Source organism: Crinia signifera, chromosome 3, assembly GCF_055691185.1.
Source record: "Crinia signifera chromosome 3, ASM5569118v1, whole genome shotgun sequence".
Classification (NCBI taxonomy): Eukaryota; Metazoa; Chordata; class Amphibia; order Anura; family Myobatrachidae; genus Crinia; species Crinia signifera.
The window spans coordinates 195452431-195475950 of NC_139219.1; the positions used below are offsets into that span (position 1 = coordinate 195452431).

Sequence of the window (23520 nt, forward strand, 5' to 3'; positions counted from 1 at the left end):
GGTGGTAATAATATATTAACTAGTAAATTCCAATAGAAGCAGGAAATTACAGTTTTATAGTATCTGCAACTTCAACAAGCGCTGTAACTTAAAGTAGAAGGATGGGTCCAGGAATGTAGTGATAAAGGTCAGAAAAAGGGATAACTAGAGATCAGAAAGGTAGTCATCCAAATCCAAGGGGTCCAGCATGGTTAATCAATCATAGGATCAGATTAAAATGATGGTGTGTGTGATCAGCTTATTCTTCTATAGGGGATATTGGTCACCAGTATATGATAGGTATGAAAAAGATACAGTGGTGGATGCAGTTGCATTTCCGGCAGCTTTCAGGAACATAGTCATTTACTGTATATAGCGCACACCTATTCTGCAGCGCTATTCTATTTTCACTCACATGAATAACTTGGCAAGTTGGCAGGTGCGTTCACATTACTTCCTCCTGCTCTCCTCGGCCCCGGTGGGACCTTTCATGCTGCTGCTCCTCCAGCAGTTCAGTACCGCCCTCCAGTGGCCGGCGCCCTAGGCAAATGCCTAAAGCTGCCTAGTGGTGGCGTCGGCCCTGTGTCCATAATATCACACTAGCTGGATGACAGTACTGGCACACGTGCTTCTCGCCATGTGTTTGATTACAATCAGAGATGGTGCCATTTAAGAGCAGTGGAAGGATCCTGATGAATTTTCTTATATATTTAAGAAGTAATCAACTAAAATGTTTAACCAGGTTTGGGGGGGGGGGGGGCACAAATGAGGTAGACACACTGTTTGGCAGTGACACACACACACACACATATGTAGATATAAGTATACATCTCTAGACCCCGCATCTGTCTGTTCAACTCATGAGAAACAAGTTGGTTAAAAAAAATCATGACCTGTGGACATTTTAAATATAGGTATTTTGACCGTGACAGCATTTTAAATGTAGACATTTTGACCTTGCAGGTATTTTGAACATCAGCCAATGGTTGTCGGGATTTTAACTGTAGGAAATTTGACTGCATCCCCCTGTACCATGGCAGTAAGGAGCTGATTGGTTGGCCGGTTACCTCCCTCCACTTTATCTCTCCCTATGAGTTGATGATAAATATCACTCCTTCTCTTCAGCGGCATCTCTGTCACATCACCATATGGCTGCGACTTATCTCTACAGTCTAATTGAAATGACGGTTATTTATTGCATCAATATTAACCAATATGAATTGCTAATTATCATTGCCCATAGAAATTTCACTCTAAATAGGACCCTAACTGTTTTAGTACTGACAGTAACAAGCAAACTGTAGCAATATGGTGATTAATGAGATGACACTTGTCTCTGGCAGGTTAGAAAATAGCTTTGCCTGAGCACTCCCAGCTCTGGTAGGATACTTGTTAAAGATAGAGATAACGTGACTATGCTTTGTTATAATAATAGTTGTTTGTTGTCTCTCAATGAGCTCACTGGACAGTAATCTCAGGGAGTCCACTGATAACTTATAGCTGGTTTACACAGGAACAAGAATGCTACAGACTTCTCAGCTGTTGACAAGGCTGACTGGCTGAGAACACCAGTTAAATATAGCACAGTAGAAACTATTCAACAAAGTCTGTGCTTTAACAGAGCCTAAGGAGAGCACAAGAGAGGAAACATTATCTCAGAACCACACTGCCAAACCCCAACAACACCTAGCAACAGATGAATTGAAAAGTAAAAGAAAAAATCCAAAAGTCTGGGTGGGAGCATATGTGACCTCCTTCTGTGACTGGGAAATCTGCATGTTGCCATTAGCACAAGTCAGCTCAGCTTAGAGTAGGCTAGACTGATCTTTGGTTACCTGGATGCTCTGCCTGTGCTCCAGTAGTACAGGGGTTTACTATCGCTGGTAAGCTCTGCTGTTCAAGAACAGCCGCTAAAAAGCTCTACCCAATACAGGACCATAGTGACGTTACATTTTCTGGAACATTTTGGAACTGTCAGGTAAGGCCATGGGGATTTTTTTATTATTATCTCACTAATCCTCGCTTCAAAGAAATAGTACATTGTACATATCTGATAAGGCTATGCTTAATTATTTATACTACCTAAACAGTTGCAAAAATGTTCTCAGTATTTTCAAATATATTAACAATTCTGTTCCATTATGTATACTAGATGCCTCATTACTACAGTCGTTTCTGTTATTTCATGCTTGCTGAGCGTGCATGCTGTATTTTAATAGCAATAGCAGGACTTGGGTTATTCAGAATTGATCACTGGGCTTCTAGTTTGCAGAGCCCTGCTGTCAGGTAATCAGCACCCAGTCAGTGTGAAATCCCACCCTGTTCAAGCCTGCGAATATATCCCGTGCATGGGATCAGAATTGTATCGGAAATGGCCCAAAACATGCCCAATTTACATCCAATTGGTTGAGATTGCATCTAAATTGGTTCTTTTGGGCCAAATTGTTCTGGTGTGTAGCCTACATTACTCAGCGGGTGCAATAGACACCGGCTGATCGGGGCTGCAGCTGACGTTACTTGACTTCCCTTTAAGCGCCTGGGCTCACCTGCATTTTCCCTGACACTCCCAGAAAATGGCTAGTTACCACCCACAAACTGGCTTTCTCTCAATCAACTTAATACCTCATTGTTACCAGCAACATAATACAATACATGAATGGTGAATGCTCTGCTACTGCTGCGCCATTCCCAGTGGAAGTCCATATGGGTAGTAAAGTTGAAAAAAATGACAAAATAGTCCAAAAGACTTGTGTTGACCATTGTCATGTTGAACAAATGAACCTGTCGTCCTTTTGATCATATGCATGTCGACCATATGGTTTTGATTTTTGACTGTCTACTTTTTCACTATCATCCAGATACTTGGACGAATTGGGCATGCATTTCAGTCTACTACAAGTGCACAGAAATACAGCATGGCACAGCTATTGCCCATGACTAGGCATATAACAGCTGATTCTAAAAAGTGCACCCAGCATTGAGAACAAAGCATGAGAACAAAATGATGTCTTGTGTATTTCATGAAAATAAAGTAACATTTCTGTGATCTATCCTAGATCATAAAAGGCTAATGCTGCTCCTCACCTCAATGGGATTAATTCAAGTGTTTATTTGCATACTTGCCTACTTTTGAAAACTAGTTTCAGGGAGATTATAGTTGGTAGTAGAATTTTGCACAGCACCCCATTGAGGGGCGTTTCATGCTCCACCCAAAGGGCGTGTCTAGTTCCATATATGGAGAGATTATGAAAAGAGAGTGTGAACATGGAACCTGTAGATACTGCTACATCTGAGAGGAATCTTTTAAAATTGCTTATATCCAAATGTAGATGATCCCCAAAGCAGTTGGTAAGAGCTGCTCCCCCAAAAATATAACAGTGTAATGTGGGCTAGGTGAAATGAGGGAGATTGCTAGACTAATGAGGGAGAGAGGGAGATTGCTGCTATTTCAGGGAGTCTCCTCAGAATGCAGGAGGGTAGGCAGCTATGTTTATTTGTGTGGCGGCAGCCACAAGATGATGCCTGACTGAGCAATTCTAGTTGGACGCATGCAGCCGCCAGCACTGACCTTTCTGTTATGTTGTAGTGTCATGTTGATGGGCTGGTAACTAGTCTATTTTATAGTTGGTTATTGTGAAATCAGTGATTTAACCGGTGATTTGCGCAGTGAGTGACCTCTCAAATGAGAAATTAAATATTACTCATATTCTCATAGCATTGACATCTTTAAAAAATGCATTATTACTTTATAATTCAAACAGACAGACAACCAGTAACACAGGGGTGTATCCTTTTTTCAAGACTGTAATGACACATTTCCTTTGGCTGCTTGAAGAGATTGATCTATTGGGAGAAACCGCATAATATTCCTCACCACTTTGCATTCTGAAACTTACCATTTGTTGAACCATTATGTTATTATTGCACAATTCGAGTAATGCACCTAAAGAATGCATTATCCAGTTATTAGTGCTGCCACTGTAATGTGCTTCTACTTCCACATTCCAGATATTACCACAGAGGAATCCTTGTTATTCTGAAAGATAAATGAACAGAAAATACTCTGGAACAGGTGCCAGGGGACGTGGGTGCTAGTAAATATGACCAAAGAGATTCTGTGTGAATTTTGAATTAACTGATACTGGTAAAGTTGTTATGGTGAGAAGAAATAATTTCTTTTAAGAATTTGTAGACACAAGTGTCAGGCAATATTTATGTGTGCAGATTCAGGTCTGGAACAACAGAACATGGCAACAGAATCATATTGTTGGAATCATGTGATAAAGTGGTTACAGAGCTTGGACCATCTCCCAGCGTTACAGCTGATGGAGTTTTTGACAGAGATCAGCTGAGAGACATTTGCTAGGAGGAATGTATTGTGGCATTAGGCAAATGACAGGATGTAAGCAGAAAGTAGCATGTGATTCGGATCCCCAGCTCACGTTCTGTCTCCTTCCTCTTATAATACATACCTCCCAACTGTCCCGCTTTCCGCTGGAATGTCCCATTTTTGGGGGTGTTCCTGCTTCCCACTCGGGGACAGCAGGGTCCCACGGGGGGTGGGGGGTTGTTGGGAGTTTCCTCCTGTCACCTGTGGATAGAGGCAGCCTCTATTCATTCCCCCAACATGAGTACAGGCCATGCCCCTTCATGCAACACCCCAACATTTTCGGATGCGCCTTCGGCTCGTACCTCCTCAATGTTGGCAGGTATGCTTACAGTATATAGCACTTGAAATCTGGAAATAAGATACAGTAACACCTGAAAGCAAAGTATCTTTTTGGAAGCTTCCTGATCCAAAGCCTGATTCTGACTTGCAGATGACTGCGAGTAGTTGGCCAACACACAGACAGAAAGGAAAATGTGCAAATCTGCGAATAAATTGCAGAATGTCACAATGCGCTTTCCTGTCGCACATCCATACGCAATTCACTCAAGATCGAATGATTTGTCCAGTCTGACCCTTCCACAACTCTGTGACAGGTACAGACTGATACTCCCAGAAACTGTCAGGTTACAACCCCCTAATAGTGACTTCCTGTCCATCAAATTGCGAGGGGATTGCGATAACAAATTTTCACTATTTTGTCACAATTTTAGATTGCGCAGTTATTTGATTATCGAGCAGATTGTGAATTCGTATAACAGCGATCAAGCAATGTATGGAATAAAGGAGCCGATTCAGACCTGTTCGATCAGGTCCAAATGCAGCCCCATTGTTTATTGTGGGGGTCTATGCATGCGTGAATATGCGCATGTGCAAATACCTGCGGCAAGTATCACACTCACCAAGGCATTTGCTCAGAAAGGTGAGGGAAGAGGGCAGGCAGTGCTGGCAGCAAGGGAAGGCCCAGCATTTTATGGGCTTTCCTCTGCTAATGCAGGGGTGGCAATGCCTGCTTAGGGCGAAATCTGACATCACATGGCATCAGTGCTCGGCCCAAATTCGGAGTACAGTGGCCATCTAAAAAGTAAATATAATCCCCTCAGCAAGCACGTTACCAAGGGGATTTGCGAGGGGGTGTGTGCAGGCGGTGTTTACCTGTTGAACATACTTCAAGAACCTCATCTCCTCCCAGTCTAAAAACACCCGGCGCCTTTTTGCCACTGTCATCTCCCTCCTCTGCCCACCCCCTCCCCTCTCCTCCCCTCTTCTCCCCTCTCCTCCCCTCCCCTCTCCTCTCTCTGCTCTTGACTTTGCCACTTACTTTACATAAAAAAAATGGCTCCATACATCAGGACATCACATCCAACCAGACACCCTGCAACCTACCACTCTGACATCCTTCTCCCAAGTATCTGGTGAGGAAGTCATGGGCCTCATCTGTTCCTCTTCTTTAACCACCTCTTCATTTGACCCTATCCTCCTCCCCTTCCTTTCTACTTCTACCTGCTCCCATCATGCCCACCTCTTCAATCTATCCCTCTCATCGAGTATTGTCCCCTCTGCCTTCAAGCATGCTCTTGTCTCTCCTATCCTTAAAAAAACCTACCCTTATTGAGCATATTGTCTACAACTGCCTTACTGCCTTTCTTTCCTCCCACTCCCTGCTTGATCCATTCCAGTCTGGCTTCCCTCCTCTACACTCCACTGAAACTGCTCTCACTAAAGTCTGCAATGATCTTCATGCTGCCAAATCTAAAGGCCACTACTCTCTACTTATTCTTCTTGACCTTTCTGCTGCTTTTGACACTGTTGACCACCCCCTCCTCCTCCAAATCCTTCACTCCCTTGGTCTACGTGATACTGCTCTCTCTTGGCTATATTCCTATCTCTCTGGCCGCTCCTTCTCTTTCTCTTGTCATGACTCCACCTCCCCTGCACTTCCACTGACAGTAGGTGTCCCCCAAGGCTCTGTTTTTGGTCCTCTCTTTTTCTCTCTCCATAAGTCATCACTAGGTGAGCTCATTCGCTCATTTGACTTCCAAATCCCCTCTATGCTGATGATGCTCAAATCTACTGTACCCCTCCTCTCCTGACCTCTTCTCCTGGTCTCCCTACTCATATTTATAACTGTCTCTCCGTTATCTCTTCTTAGCACTTTCTTAAACTAAACATGTCTAAGACTGAAAAAGAAGAGAATATAAGGCGCCACTTGTGTCCGGAGATGGCTGTCCAACCTCTCTAGGTAGTTTTACTGAGGGTGACCACCGGGACCTGTGGGTATGCCCATTTGGCTTTAGGGCGTCAGCTTTGCCCTAAGACTTAGCTGATCATCTTCCCGCCCTCCCACATAACCTCCCATTCCACAATTTCACTTTATATTGATGGAACAACGATCTACACCAAGTACGCTGCCTTTGCATTACTCTTGATTCCTCTCTCTTCTTTAAACCACACATTCAGCATCTCTCACAGACCTGTCATTTCCACCTCAAAAATATTTCCAGTATCAGACCCTCTCACCCAGGATGCTACAAAGACCCTCATCCACTCACCATATCCAGATTGGACTACTGTAATCTACTACTTTCTGGCCTCCCTATAAAACACCTCTCTCCCCACCAGTCTATCCTCAATGCTGCTGCCAGGCTCATCTTCCTCTCCAAACGTACTATGTCCACCTCCCCTCTCTTACAAGTCCTGCACTGGCTCCCCTTTCCCTTCAGAATACAATTCAAGCTCCTTACACTCACTTACAAAGCCATCACACTTTCCTCTCCCACCTACATTATCTGACCTTGTCTCTCTTCACACCCGCCCTCTACGCTCCACAAATGCATGTCTCCTCTCCTGCAAACTGGTTACTTCCTCCCTTTCCCACCTCCAGGACTTTGGCCGTTGTGCTCCATATCTACCTCTCCCTATCAGAAATGCCACCTCCCTACAAAACTTTAAACTGGCACTCAAGATCCACTTCTTCATTAACTCTCTAAACCTCTGTTTATGCTCGCTTCTATTCCTGCTATGTCACCCCAGTGTGTCTGCCCCTTACCTTTAGAATGTAAGCTCTAACGAGCAGGGCCCTCTCTCCTTGTGTGCTTTTCTTAGGATATATCTCTGCCACTGTTCTAAATGCATCAGTGTCCGCTACTGCAACTGTCTTTTTTATTTACCATGTACTTCAAATCACAATTTTTCTTGTTTTGCTCATCTATGTATTGTCAGGCGCTGCGGAACCCTTGTGGCGCCATATAAATAAATGATAATATTAATAATATCTAGGCTGTGATTACACACAGCCTAGCGAACAGGCCTGAATAAGGCCCAAAGTGCAGAGCTGACCTAATCCCATCTCGGGCGCACACACCCTTTTTTTCTCATTGTAATGTACAGATATATAAAATATAGCAACAATGAGCCAAATGCTTTATTACAATAGGATAGCAAGGCAGAAACACATTTACATTTCTGTTTCAATAGAGCAAAATACTGTTTTCTTAAACTTTTATTTGCATCTTGACAAATAAATGTGTAAAATAATGGCAATATGTTTGTATGCTGAGATATCTTATAGTTGACTAAACTAAAAGTAAATGTTTAATATTGTTACTAGTGGCAATGTACATGAAAGCAGTAGTAAAAAGAATGTGTTATGTAAACCGGGTTGCTACTTTTCAGTACCTAGTGAGACTTGCAGCCAGATTCTTTTGTGGGACACAGTGTACTATGTACCTTATTGGTTTGCTTGTGTTTGCATGTAACAGAAACAGAATTACCATGACCTTAAACCGATATGCTCTTTGACAATCTGCCCTGCAATCAGTCAATAATCACTTATTCAATAACAGACATGTCTAAGCAGTGACAAGAATATTGCCACAGCCTTTTAATTACATTTTTGCATTTTTAACTCTTAACGGGAGTCAAGCAACCATGTCCCTTTACCGGCTGTTGTACCATTCAATTAAAATCCAAGAGTCACATTTTCCAATCAATTGGATTCCCTATAACCTGTCCAGGTTACAATTCGCAACCAGTATTTACAGTAATAACCCAAAAACAAGGACACCCCCTCCGCCATCACCCGATCAATTCCTTGGTTACTCACAGTCCCACTTTAACCTGGTGGTGTCATGCCAGGTGTTCCTGGACAAGGTGTAATATTTATTGTTCAGGTTACTGGTGCGATTATGGTATAATGCTGTGATAAAATAAATGATTCTAACCAATGATAGGAGATTCCAGACTACAAGATTTTAAACTAGAAAATCTTACTTGGTTTAGGTTATAAAATAAACCATCTTATTAAGAGTCAATCACTGAAGTAGATGACTAGTAGAATTACTGGGATATCACAATCATGTCCTGCCACTTTTTGGAATGCACCAAAGTTGGCAGAATTTATTAAATACGTTGCAAATATATAAATTCTTCTGTCATCATGGTCACTCATGGTAACTATGCCCTTAGCTCGCTTTAAAGCATGGTAAGGAAATTAGGCAAGCATAACTATTTGTAGACATGGAATTGATGAAACTGAGATTGTTTTTAAAAATGTTAAAAGCTCTTTCTCACATGGGCTGTAATAAAGGGCAAAAAGCTGTACAATATCTCTAGTAAAACAGGTGATAAGACGTACCAAGACTTATGACTGAGGGTGTGGATTAGCTCACCGACAATGGACAAGATGTAATAGGCTTGCTGAGACTTGTAGTTCGGCAGCACAACCCAATGTTATTTTTATCCTTTTTATACACCAAAACATCAGCCTGGCACCCACTGCCCAGGGTGAAGCCTGGGGGGGGGGGGCATTTTATCGTGGAGGGAGGGAGATGGTGTTTTGGCTGGCGAAGCTTATATAAATAGTCTCCCCCAGGTGTGGCATTTGGTGCTAGTTCCAAAATACAGGGGTACACTACTCTTTTTGCCCCCTGTATTTTTGGAACCAGGACCAGTCCAAGATCCTGGTGCTCTTTTATTAAATAGGTGGGACCCCATTAAAAATAGGTGGGACCCTTTTCAGCATGAAAAGTCCAAGAAAACCTCAGTTTGACCTTTTCATGTGTCGAGTATTGACATGTTGACCTTTTACTTGTGTTAACATTTTCTCAATGTCGACATAGTGTATATTGACCTTTTGGTGTTGACCAATGGACTGCCTACTTAGACGTTGTCTTTGAGCCATCCGGATAGCTACGACTGAAAGGTTCCCCTTGCCTTTTTAGAAAAAGATCAATGGTTAGGGTTAATAAAGCCAGTGATGAATATAATGTTGTATTATTTGAATGAATATGAATACATACTCCGTTTATATGTGTGTGTGTGTGTGTGTGTGTGTATGTATGTATGTATGTATGTATGTGTATATATATATATATATATATATAATAGTACCAATAATCCTCTCCGCGCTATATATGCAAATCTAATTCAGATACTGTAGTAAATGGCTGCCTAACCACAAAAATCCCTAGAGGGTTCAGGGACAATGAAAACAACAGAAAAGACAATTGTGGTATGGCGCCTAGAATTGATAGATAAAGTCCATATGTATGGTGATCACAAAAAGCAGTGAAGCAGACCAGAAGATTTCATCCAATTTCTTGTTTATTTACGTCAATTTTGTCATCGGCAAAACCGTGAGAAGTATCCCAACGCGTTTCGTCTAGAGCGACTTCATCAGGGGCAACATCATAAAATTCTCTTCATTCCAAAGATAGGAGAAAAGTGTTTTTACTCCTTCAGTAAAATCGGGGAGAAGGGGCTGTTCTTCCAGACCAATTATCGCTTTATCTCTATAGAGTGGAATATAAGCTGGTGATACGCTTAACAGTATACGTGTGTGTGAGCACCAATAAAATTCTGGAAAAAATACTTTTCTTCCCTGTGTAGTGTACCTTTTTCTAAAGGATCTATCTCCAACAGGGAAGAACAGCAGACTCACGTTTCAAATGTTATTACAACATTTTTCATCACACCCTGATGAAAAATGTTGTAATAACATTTGAAACGTTGGATCACCTGATCGTTTGACTATTGTCCTTTTTTCTGGAGTGCCACCCGTCTGTGTGTTGTTGTGTGTGTGTGTGTGTGTGTGTGTATATATATATATATATATATATATAAATATATATATATATACTGTATATACTGTGTATATATAGGACATTTCTTCTATTTTGCCACAATATCTGCACAGTAACGCACCCGGAGCTGAAACCATTTATGAAGGACTGCCTTGCCCACCCTGCAGATTTTGTGATTGTTCTTTTTCTAAGGCTATTATACGCTATTTACACACATTAAACTGTACAGAATCGCAATCAACAACAGAAACAATGAAGAAATATTTTCAATTGAAGCCACTATTTATTTATAATTATATGTTGCTAGCTCTTCTGCTACATTGCACTGATTCAGTACAGTTTGTTTCTTGTATATAATATTTGTACTGCCGTACATTACAGTATGTTTGTTTCTGGGTTACATACTGTATTTGCTTTAGTGACTGTGCCTGCGCTGGTCATTGTATACAGACATCTGTCTTCTGTTTTTCTATTTCTGAGGCTAGCCATGCCTGTGTATCTCTCCTCTCAGTAACAAGTGTCCAGATAGAGAAATGAGTCTAATGTTATAGATTGTAAGCTTGCGAGCAGGGCCCTCCTACCTCCATGTCGGTTTGTATCTACCCAGTTTGTTAATCACTGTTGTTTACAATTGTATAGCACAACGGAATATGCTGCGCTATATAAGAAACTGTAAAATCCACTGATGAAAATCTAAAAATGACAGAATAGTTCAAATTACTTCAATCATTTGACCACTTGACTTATGTTTTAAAGTGCTTTCTGTTTCGCTAACATTGCTGAATCTATCATCTTTGCAGGGTGGGTGAGAGGCACACACAGGCTCCTGGTTTCGGGGGGAACACAATATACACCCTGTACTATATAATTATGCTTATATCTCTTTTGGTCGTCTCAGTAAAAATCACTGGGAAAATGTTGCAGCACATCAAGCGTACATAAATCTGGGTATAAGTATGCCTGATGTGAACCTGCTGCTTACAGTATACAGAGCTGGATGAATCTTATATTGTAAGCTTGCGAGCAGGGCCCTCCTACCTCCATGTCGGTTTGTATCTACCCAGTTTGTTTAATCACTGCTGTTTCCAATTGTAAAGTGCAACGGAATATGCTGCGCTACAGTATATAAGAAATTGTAAATAAATAAATAAATCTTAGCAGGACCACCATGGGGTGGGGAGGGATTCGTGTTTGTTTCATTAATAATTTGTTTCATTAATAATTTAAAAAAATATTACTTTGGTTTATTTACAGTAAAACTGGCTACTGACATAATGCAAGCTCTTTTTTTTCACATTATGAGGGAACAAAGCTTTTTAATTTGTTAGTCTGCTTGACTATAAAGCCAAAATAAGCAACATCACACATAGATCTCTTGAGAAACCTCACAGAGCTATGTGGATTTAGAGGCTTTAGTGTCCTGGTATCTCTGATAGACAAGTAGTATTGTTAGCTGCTCAAAGAAGAATATTAATCATTTTGAAAAACATTATGAAATCAAGTACAGTTGTGTTGTGTCAAAATGAGATTACAGAATAACGGGGGCTAGACAAATAGTCATGAAAGTGGAGATTGAAAAAATCATTTAGATAGATTTCTTCAAGAGTCTTCGAGCAAACCATCTACCCCATAATGTTGTTCTGAAGCCAAATGAGGCCATACATGTTTGCAATGACTTCAGATGCTTCAATAGCATTTTGCACTTTGGCAAATACCCTATGCCTAGGGTGTAAACAGGTTGTTGACACTTAATATGTCAACAAACTATCTGTGGATGGTAAAATGCCAACGTCAGTATTCTGAAATGGTTCTAAAATGTTAGTTAAAGCATTTTAACCATGTTGGCTGTAACTTTAAACATGAAGCTTTATTATCAGGTTAAAAGTTATACTGTTAAAATGCTTTAAAACCATGTCAGCATAATGAGGTTGGTATTTTCTTGTCCACATATAGGGTCTGATTTCCAGTTCACTTGCAAAAGCAAATTCTTTCTCTAATGGACAAAACTATGCACACTGCAGGTGGGGCAGACAGAGATGGATTGGGACACCGGGAAGCCGGGACATTTCCCGGTGGGCCAGGTCCCACACCCCTCTCTGTGGCCATTCTCCTCGCCAATCCGGGCCGGCTGAAGGCTGACAGTACAGCGGCTGCGGCCGCTCTCACTGTCCTAGCCGGTAACTCCGCCTTTTTTAGCTCCTCCTCGGCTATGACAGTGAGAGCGGACATGAGTGTCCGCAGCCGTCATACTGACAGCCTCCTGCAGCCAGCCATGTGAGAGTTTGGGATCGCCATTGCTGATGCTGCCGTGGAGACTAGAGTGCTGTGGGGGGACAGTGAAGTTGCTGGATGGCTCCCACTCTGCCCGGCTGCAGAAGCTCCGCCCCCCTCCGCCCGGCTGATGCTTTCCAGCATCAGAAAGCAGCAGGTGAGGCAGCCCCCCGCATTACATACAACTCAGCCCCCGACACCACAACCCCCCACCCCACCACCGACACCACCCCTTCCCCGCCGCTGCTGCCGACTACCCCCCGACACCCCCCCCCCCCACCGACACCCGCCCCCCCCCCCCCAAAAAAAAAAATTTGCAGCAAAATTTGATGTCAGATAAGAACCATTTGGCAAACCATATTTGATCCTGTAAGGATATCCCAAGCATGTTTAAATTGTTCTACTGTATTTGCCTCTACCACCTCGGATGGGAGGCTATTCCACTTATGCACTACCCTTTCTGTGGAGTAATCAGATGTAACATGTGCAGAGAAAGTTACATTTGTTTTAAATTTGGGAGGGGTGTGGAAACTTAAATCTAAATTGCAGTCTAAAAATAAAGCAGCCAGTATTTACCCTGCACAGAAACAAAAAAAAATCACACAAATCTAACTCTCTCTGTACATGTTACATCTGCCCCATCTGCAGTGCACATGGTTTTGCCCATTTTGAGAACAAATTTGTACTGCGATCAGATCTGAATAAGGGCCAATGTCCTTCTGTTGTTCTCTCTGTATGGCCTGCAGCTGATTCATGGGGCAGAGCCACACTGTGTTGTGGTATATAAGAGCGTGGTGGCTAGGTCTGCGCTCCAAGTATTATCCAAGTATGGTGGTACAACACCAACAGGGGGTTTGCCATCAGGGGTGAATTAAGACCTCATGGGGCCCTAGGCAAGATACCAGTTTGGGTACCTCCTCCCTCAATCCATAGCACTATAATTTTACTGCTGATTGCAGGCGGTATTGATAGAGTACCTTGGCGTGTGCACATTCTACCGATAGATGCTCAGCTGTGTGCACATCAGCATTGCATACAAATCTGAATCCGGCTGTAGGTCTGTTGGAAGTAGGCTTATTGCCTTTGTCACATTTACTGTAATCTGACTGGCAACATACAATGGATGAAACCATTTTGTGTGTCCAAATTTTTTTTAACCTATCAAAGAACATCAAAGGGACTTTGGGAGTGTGGGAAGGTCCAAGTGATATGATGTCGCACAGTAGTTGCACAATGCTCCCCTGGGAATGTTTTGGATGGCCAGGTTATCGTTATGGGGCCTCTTGGGTCCTGCTGGGTCGTAGGCAGGAACCTAGGTTGCCTTGTAGAAAACCCGCCTCTGTTTGCCATGCGTGCTCCTGTGCCGTGCAGGCTTTGCATTGATAATATAGAGACTTGGATTTTCTAGACTAAGATCCCCCGAAATGGTGGGTGACTGGGTACAGTTTATCTTGTTGGTTAGAGAGCCATGGTCTGTTACTGGGGTCCACACAGGATGAGTAGGTGCATGCCACTTTTTATCGGTCACTACCAGGGGGCCCCATGTGTATGGTATCCATAGTGAATGTGCTACACACACACACACACACACACCATTTGCAATTATATAAACCAGGGGTCCTCAAACTATTTTGCTCCTGGACCCTGTCAGACTATAAAAAGATAATACAGGACCCCAGCAACATATGGCAAAATGGCCGCCACATGTGAGGTAATTAAAGTGAAGTGAAGTGAGCGCTATATTGACAGGGAGGCAGTGGGTAATGGTGGGATGGAAAAGGGTGACAGAGGGATGGAAGAGGGAGGCAGCGGGTGTTTACTTAATGACTTAACCTGTCGCCCCCCACATCCACAGACATATTAGCATGATGGTCAGCAACAAGTCGTGACCCACAGCTTGAGGTGGTGGGGACCCACTTTGGGGTCGGGATCCACAGCTTGAGAACCTCAATTGGCAAATTCTATAGCAATGGAAACAATATGTACACTTCAGTTTGTTTCTATGGTTACAAGTGTTTCTAAGGAAGGTTTTATTATACACAATGTATATGTTAAATTGCAGCAAAAGTGCATTCCTAAATTTGAACCAGGAAATGTAGGCAGAAGTACTCTTTCAAGTATCAACAGTTATTTCAGGAAGCTGTAGCTCCCAGCCTCATGATTTTCATTAGGAAAAATAACTTTTGAGTTAAAAATGAAAATACCCTTATTTCCCAGTGAATAAATATTGTTCACATTTAATTCTCACATGAAAGCACAGCATGATTTATATATGTCGGAAAGACCGATTACAAGCCATAGGTCTTTTATATTACTTCAAAAGCATAAACACAAAAGTTGATGAAAACTCGAGCATATGTGGTGAAACTATGTGATGACAAGTTATGTAGGAGTACTTTTATCAAATATTTTTTCAGCTGCAAGTTTAGTTTTTTTTCATATCTGAGAATGTAGTATGTTTATAGGTAATGCAGGGCTTTCAGATCGTAGAATTGCTATGGTTGGGTGCAACTTATAGTCTGCAAAATATGGTAAGCCTCAAAAGATAATCAAGTACAAGAGCAATTTCAGAAAGTACAAAGTACGCCAGTTTTTATGTATATATAGGATATGCAAGGAATTTGTGCTGGCTTTAGCTGTAATGTTTGGTTTCATGTTTGCCTGTATATATAAAGTGTAGTTTATATTTACAGGCATACAGGTTGTAGTTTATATATACAGATGTGGCTACAGGTTGTAGTTTATATATACAGATGTGGCTACAGGTTGTAGTCTATATAGTAGTTTACATGTAAATGTTGGAAGTGTTTTAAGTTATGGGCAAGATATAATTTCAGTTTGACGCCCCTAAATTGCTATATGTTGCGCCCCTCTGTCATGATTCATATCCAAACCAAGAAACAGCCATAGGATATTTTGCATGCAGCCATCATTACCTGCTGTATGTATGTGGACAGTGGTAGCTGGGAAAGGGAGGGTTAGGTTTAGACACTAGTGGGGGGGATTTAGGGTTAGACATTATGTTAGGCACCGGGGGGAGGGGGGGGGGTTGATGTAGGTTGAAGGGTGGGGGATTAAGTTTAGATGGTCGGGGCGGTGGGGTATGGGGATTAGGTTTAGGCACTAGTGGTGAAGGTCAGGCTGCAGGGACCTGAAGAGAGTTAAGGGTAGGCTGCTTCTGCTTCCACAGAGGGGTAGAGGGGGATTGCGAAAAAAGTTATTGCTGATTATTGTCACTCTTATATGCAGCCAGTAGTAGGTGGGTGTTACAAAAACACAGTCTGTTTCTTCTTCTCTTCTTGTTTTGTAACATTAAAAATGAGAAATCTATTATGAATAGCAACAGTAGAATTTAATTATATGCAAAACGTATAGATTAGTTTAGGGTGTGGGAAAGTTAAATTAAATGGGAAGAGGTGTAATAACCTGTGGAACAGGATTTAAGGTAGAGTCAGGGTTACAATTCCATTATGCTCTCTAACTACCATGCAATGCTACAAAGGGACTTGTGTAAAAGTGGTGGGGTTACTTACAGTAGCAAACCTGGGCTTACATTTACTTCTCTTACTTTACTTTATTGTTTCCCTGCCCCCCTATTGTACTCTTTATTGTCATAGAAACCCGTTGCTCTACTACTTCACACCCCAATGAGAATGTGCATGAAACAAATAAACATAGTCTACCAATCATTGAAATAATATTTTTTTTACGGCAAGCAAACATTTTTTTTAAGGAAGGTGAAGAGATGACTAGAGCTATCATGCCATTATGTAGTTCTTCCACAAATTCAGGCACCGAGCCAGATGCTAGGTTCAACAGCAGCATATACTTCATTTCATAAATTGTGCTAATTTAAACAGCACATGCTTACAAAGAGACAACACAGGTATGCGTCAATGCAGTCTGCTCATGTCTGACATTTAGGGGTGCTGAACAGAGTTGAGGGCAGGGGAGTAGGTACAAATTACCCAGGCTGGGACCACTGTATGGATTTGGAGGCTTACTAATAATGACATTTGCAATAGATAGAACCTGACAGTCAGGGCTGGATTAAGGTGTGTGGGGGCCCTGGACAAAAAGGTATGTGCCCCCCACCCCAGTAGGTTTAACACCCCCCCATGGGGTTAAGAAACCCCCCCATAGGGTTAACCCTCCTGTGCGGCCGGTACCTCCTGCCTTGCGGATCCCGGCTGTCTTGCGGGTCCCGGCTCTCCCGGCTCCTGCTGCTTATAAAAAAAGTGACAATCGGAAAATGGCTGCCCCCATATGAAGGACAGTTGTTGAGGATGCTAGAGGAGGCCGCCGCCTCTAGAATCCTCAAAAACTGTCCTTTGCACAGGGGGGGGGGTGTCTTAACCACATAGTGGGTGTTAACCATACTGGGGGGGCGCATACTTATTAGTTACGCCACTGTCCCTGCGACGTATGTGAAGTGAGTGGAGTAGTCCCTGAGGCAGATGGGAACTAGTAACTAGTCCCCATCTGCTGCAGAGACCCCGCCGCTCACTTCACATACGCCGCAGGGACCCCCTGCCCGCGAGCGCTACCCAACCTGCGCTGCCTGCCAACCATGACCTGCCACCGCCCCTATCACCCGTGACTAATTCGCCACTGCTGACTGTTGCTATAGATGTTACCAAGGAGGGAAGAGACATTGAAATGTAGACAATTAGTACGCCATAATTACTGCTCACTCAAATTCAGCTCATGCGGTCCAGGAGAAACACACACATCATATGCAAACGCAGGGGGGGGGGGGGGTTCTGATTGCACAGAAACCCCCCTTCTCATGGCAAGTGCCTTCAATTATGACAACAATAGCACTAGTGTATAATATGATCAATAGAGCTGCCGCAAAATCAGTGTAAGGGACAAAGCAGAGCTGCTGCACATGCCCTGTGGGAGCAACTTCTTCTACCAAGTTTGCTGTGTGTGTGTGTGTGTGTGTGGATCTGGGCCCTCAAACAACGCAATAGACAAGAGAGTAGCTGCCAGAGCAACAGACAGGAGCCTTAAAATGAGGTGGGAGAATGTGAGCTTAGAAAGTGCAGTACTGGTTCTATTATGTCTGTGTATTTATTTATTTATTTATTATATGTTTATATGTTTTTCCCGACCACTTATCTTATTTAGATGTTTGAAACAGCCTATACTATAGACCATCAGTACTATTAAATATTAATACAATGCACTGCAGAGTGGGAGATTATGGGTTACATTTGGAAACCTTCCCCTCTAAAAATCCTGCATTTGCCACTGCACATGCACCTGTTAGTAGCTGCATCTTTTATACCAACTACAGCATAGGTGCAAATACATGCAGATAATGTTTAAACCAGATGCATAGGCTGCCAATGTGAAGCCGGATGCGTCTGAAAATGTGAACCGTTATGCATACAAGCAGAAATACAATTTTTGGGTGCATTTATGTTCACAGTCACTCATGCCCATTTTGCTAACAACTCTCATCAGTCCCATAATGCAATAATACATCATGAATAGGGTGGGACTTAGGTCATCACAAGATAAATGAACATGGGTTCCAACTATATCAATCCAGGGATTAGCAGATGACCTATTGCCAATAGTAGACACAGCGCCATAAATTGGGTCCAGTTGTTTCTGTAAGTCTGGCAACAATACAGTATGTTTGAAATTAGTGGGCGGTGACGGAAGGGCCAAGAGGGCCAAGCATTATTCCTGCACAGATTCCTCTTCGATATATGCCTGTCCCAAGGGCTATTTTTCAGTAGGCTCCAGCAGGAACAGAGGCCTGATTCTAGTTCACTCTTTCTGACAAAATATTTCTTAGATGGACAAAACCATGTGCACTGCAGGTGAGGCAGGTGTAAAACCTCACCCAAATCTAATTATCTCTGCACAAGTAACACCTGCCTCACCTGCAGTGCACATGGTTTTGTCCATCTAAGAAATATGTTGTCAGAAAGAGTGAACTAGAATAAGGGCCACAGTTCCTGCTGGAGCCTACTGAAAAATAGCCCTGCCTGTCCCACAATTATCTGGGAATAGTGAGTATTGTTGGACATTCCAGAGAGACCTGTGCTTGCCTTTTTTTTCCTTATACATAGATCAAACATTAATATTCCATGATTTATTTAGCAACATATTTGTTTGATTTTATATATGCCCTCTGTTTAAGAGAATTAACATTTTTACATATGTTGAAACATATACAGAAATTAATTTCTGGAATTTAAATGAATTCCTTATTATGCTATATTGCGAAGCTTAAATTGAATCAATATGTGATTGTGAATTGCTGACGTCTGACATCACTAGTGCTTTCAACCCTCTGCCAGTATCATTTGCTTGTCCAAAAGATTGCAGAGAAAATCACACTCTTTCCCAGACACGCATGAATAATATTGAGTAATAAAGGCACACAGGATCATTTTCTCCTATTTTTATTGTTCAAAACGTCAGCCTTTGGCTTGGAAGATGTGAAGTCTTATTAACTAACTGATGAGGACTTAGTAAAAGATGTTAAATATACTTTGTTCCATGTGCCATGATGGCAATATGAATTAAATAAATGTGGTGGTGTCCAGTTTTCTAGACACTGCACCAAATAAGTGTAATCTTTGTCTGGGATGCTAAACCTCTGGGCCTGCCTCTATATTGGCTAAAGATAGGTAGTGTCTTCCCACTTCAGCACTGCAGCACCAGTTATCTAAGGCAGTGGGGAGCCGGTCAGCACATATTAACATACTCATGCAGATGCAAGTAATATACTGTATGCGCTGGCAGTGTATACGGGATCGGCAGCAGCGATGTACAGCAGCAGTGCAGCAGAATCTGGGACTCTTCATAAGACTTCACTCTTCTTTACCCACCCCCAGACTCCTGTGAACCTAGCCAATCAGAGTTTGGCAGTGGGCCTAAAAGGAGAGTGAATCCTAATGCTCTCCAAGTCCCGGGTGCTGCAGGTGGCAGTGATATACAGTGCTGCTGCCTATCCTGGATACAATGGCAGCAGATATATTACGTACTTCTCTACATGCATGTTTATACTGTATATGCTAACCGGCTCCCCACTGCACTAAGTTGTTTCAGCAATTAAAGAATAATATACCTTTTTGAAATTTAGATGTAACAGCTAATCTCATCCTGTTGATTATATTAAAATCCCAGTGTAGCTGTGTTAACTGTTTAGCAGTGGTGGAACTAGCGAATGGTCAGCCTAGGCGTGTATATATATATATGCTTTGAGACCTGGCATAAACTGTATGCTGCCAACTAGCAAGCATCAAATGCCATCTGTAATTAGGGATGCAGTTATCTTGGCCAGAGTGAACAAGCCTTATACCCCTTCACATCACACCTTGGACCCGGGTTATTGTTTTGGTGGTGGCATCCATCATATTTCTTAATGGCCATATCAGAGTAAAACACTTCATCATGCAAAAGATAGAAAGCTTACAAGCTCTGAGCGATATTGTTTGAAAATAAAGAGTGTAGTGCGTATACTCAATACCGTTAATGATGCACGCTTCCACACATCGCTAAATAACCCCCCCCCCCCCCCGCATGCGATGTCTGTGCATGCAGCTCAATCTGACTATATCATCTGCGACTGCATACACAGCCGTGGACCCACTGTCGTCCCTGAATGATATCAGTTACCAATACGGTTCAGTGTGTATGCATATTGTTTGCCCAGCGGCACTGCCTATATAGTTAACTAATGGTAATCGTGTAGTGTATTCGGGGCTTTAGAGGCACAACCATGAAGTGTAAGACCTAACATAACGAAAGAGATAAAAGCAGAAACTACAGTTCCGAGAAGTTCTAATTCTCTATCCCTGGCTGAAATCTGACATCATTGCAAATGTGTGCACATGTTGTTCGGGTGAGGGACTATAAAGAGATGATGTAAGCCCTAGCAACCAATCAGAATGTAATTGTTAGCATTGTTTAGAACATCTGATTGGGTTACATCATTTTCTTCCTGAGTACCAATTTTTGTTAATGTTCTCCTATGCTGTCATATAAACCTGGTGTGAATGGGATCCCAGTTTAACCCCTTACCGCCGCAGCCTGTTTTTGCCTTCCTGACAGAGCCCTTTTTTTCAAATCTGACATGTATCACTTTATGTGGGGATAACTTTTTATTGCTTTTACTTATCCCAGTGATTTTGAGATTGTTTTCTCGTGACACATTGTACTTTAAGTTAGTGGTAAATTTTGGTCGATACAGTCTTTTTTTTTTTTTGTGAAAAATACCAAAATGTCGTAAAAAAATTGAACATTTTGCAATTTGCAAAATGTTAAATTTTCTGCTTGTGAGACAAATAATCATACCACTCAAAATAGTTAATAACTAACATAGACCATATGTATACTTTATGTTTTAATCATTATTTCAACCTCCTTTTATTTATTTTTTGGACACTAGGGGGCAGCAGAGTCAAAATTATACACATAACTCATAAAACGCTGCAATTGGCTGTTCACATTTGAACAGCCAATCGCAACGATCGCCGATGGGGGGGGGGGCATCGCTGCCCCCCCTGGGCAATGAGGGAAGATGTCTGCTGTCAGGGACAGCAGACATCGTCCCTCTGTCACCGCGTCTATAGACGCGGTGACAGTTTAATGGCATGACGTACATTTATGCCATGTGTCGGGAAGTACATCCCGACCATGACGTAAATGTACTTCAAATGTCGGGAAGGGGTTAATGGAATGTATTTTTACATTGTTAAATAATCCAACTTTTTTTTTATTTCAAACTATTTTCTTTGCCAATACATAATTTTGAATGGTAATCAAAAAGATATGTGCTGAAGACAAAGGTACCTTGTTAACTCATCACTGCAGGACTTTACTTTAGAGGGTTTGTTAACATTCATCATGTCAACGTGACCCTAATCCATACCTTTGCGGGAGATACACAGAAGAGAGACATGGAAAAAAATTACAGCATCTTTGCATGCCCTGAGAACAGGGCCGGCAACAGAAATCTTGGGGCCCTGTACAATGATATTTCTGGGGGCCCCCATCTAATCCCAAATCCACACAACGCTCTTCTGTATGAGCCTCATTTAAACTTTTGTTGCTCCAGATTCTGCTGGCAGAGCAGGTGCAGTAAAAGTACAGGAGCCAGAGACTGAGGCCACAGCACCAGCGGCAGGTACGGCTGTGCGCCTGTGGCCCCAGGCCGTGCACACACACAGAGTAGATGGCTCTAGTGGCAGGGGGTAAACACAGTAGACGGCAGTGGCACACAGTGAGTCAGTCAGATTCAGCCAAAAACAGATGGTGCACAGTAGACGGCCAGGCTGCAAGGGTCACTGACAAGCTAGTACAGGCAGTGGCTGTGCCAGGGCATGGAAACTCTGGGGCCCTTCAGATCTCTGGGGCCCGTCACACTTGTCCCCTTTGACCCCCCCCTGTCGCCTGCCCTGCCTGAGAAGGGTGTAGGACTTAATAATGCGATTGTACTTGTAAATTCAACCCGCCCCTATGCAGATTTTACCCAATTGCCTCAGTTTCCACCTGGGGAAGATGCCTAATGGTGTATATAGCCTAGTCGCACCGCCATTAACATCTACTTCCTTCTCCTGCCATAATCCCTATTCCTAAAGGTGGTTGGTTTCACACTATTTGCGTTAACAAGATGAACAATAATAATGTTAAAGATATCATCGTGCATTTCATTCAGTGTGTGCCCACTATATGGTTAATGATGTGCACTCCCTCAATTGTTAATGATAACTTCTATCTTCTAAACATGCCCTATAAATGGCTGCTGCCATTGTCTACCCTATAATTAGGTGCTGCCACTGTATCCCCTATATTTGGGTACTGCCACTGTCTGTTCTATAATTGGTTTCTGCCACTGTCTGCCCTATAACTGGGTGCTGCCACTGTCTGCCCTATAACTGGGTGCTGCCACTGTCTGCCTTATAATTGGCTGCTGCCACTGTCTACGTTTGAAATGGAGAATGAAGATTTGGAGGGAAAATAGGGAAAGATCAGGAGCCACTTCCTAGTGCTGCAGCTGCTGCCACTAGTCATGACATTGATAATAGAAGTTCATCAACATCGTCTGCTAAAGCCAATGTCATAGAGGGCATGTTAAATCCAAAAAGCTCCATTTTATGCTAATAACCCCCCCAAAATGTTAAATTATCTGAAGAGAGATGTAAAATTGGCTATATGCCATTCACAACAGGAAGTGGCAAGGAAAGGCTTATGCCTTGCCTATGTTCATGACTGGTGATTCAGCTTCAGTTTTAACCCTTGCTATCCCGATCCCGATGCGCGTTCACGTATCGGAAGCCAGAAAGTCTTGGCTGCCTTGTCTATATAGTGCAGATCTGCACTATATAGTCAAGATTGGATGCAAATCGGATGTGCCTTAAGATCCTATCCACGATCCTATCTGATCGGATCGTGGATAGGATCTTAAGGCACATCTGACCGTGTGTACACACCATAAGTTGTATCTCTCTTTTGAGTGGACACAAGTCTGCAGAGGTGCAAAGACCTGCTAGTGAGAAAATTGTCACCTCAAGCAGAACGTGACACAGCAACAGCTCCTCCTCATTCTCTCCCGCAACTGGGGCTGCAAGGAAAAAACCTATAGTTTCATAGCAGAAAAGCTGGTGGTGATGCAGGGCAGTCAGGAGCAAGTGTGGACATCTGGTTCGATCTGAAGGAGCTGCCTACAATTACTGACATGTCTACTATCACTGCACATGATACTGTCATAATTTAAAGAATAGTGGAGGAATATAATGGTGACAGCATCCAAGTAGCCATGTCACAGTCCGC

At 42.5% G+C, this 23520-nt stretch overlaps 1 protein-coding gene across 2 annotated transcripts in view; it reads left to right on the top strand.

The window, feature by feature from the left end:
- The first annotated feature begins 1661 nt into the window (after positions 1-1661).
- Positions 1662-23520, top strand: part of FILIP1 (filamin A interacting protein 1) — a 132980-nt gene continuing 111121 nt past the window's right edge. For both annotated transcript variants that reach the window (XM_083177185.1, XM_083177187.1), the window contains exon 1: positions 1662-1957. The gene's annotated coding sequence lies outside the window, so the exon portion shown is untranslated. The remainder of the gene's footprint in view (positions 1958-23520) is intronic.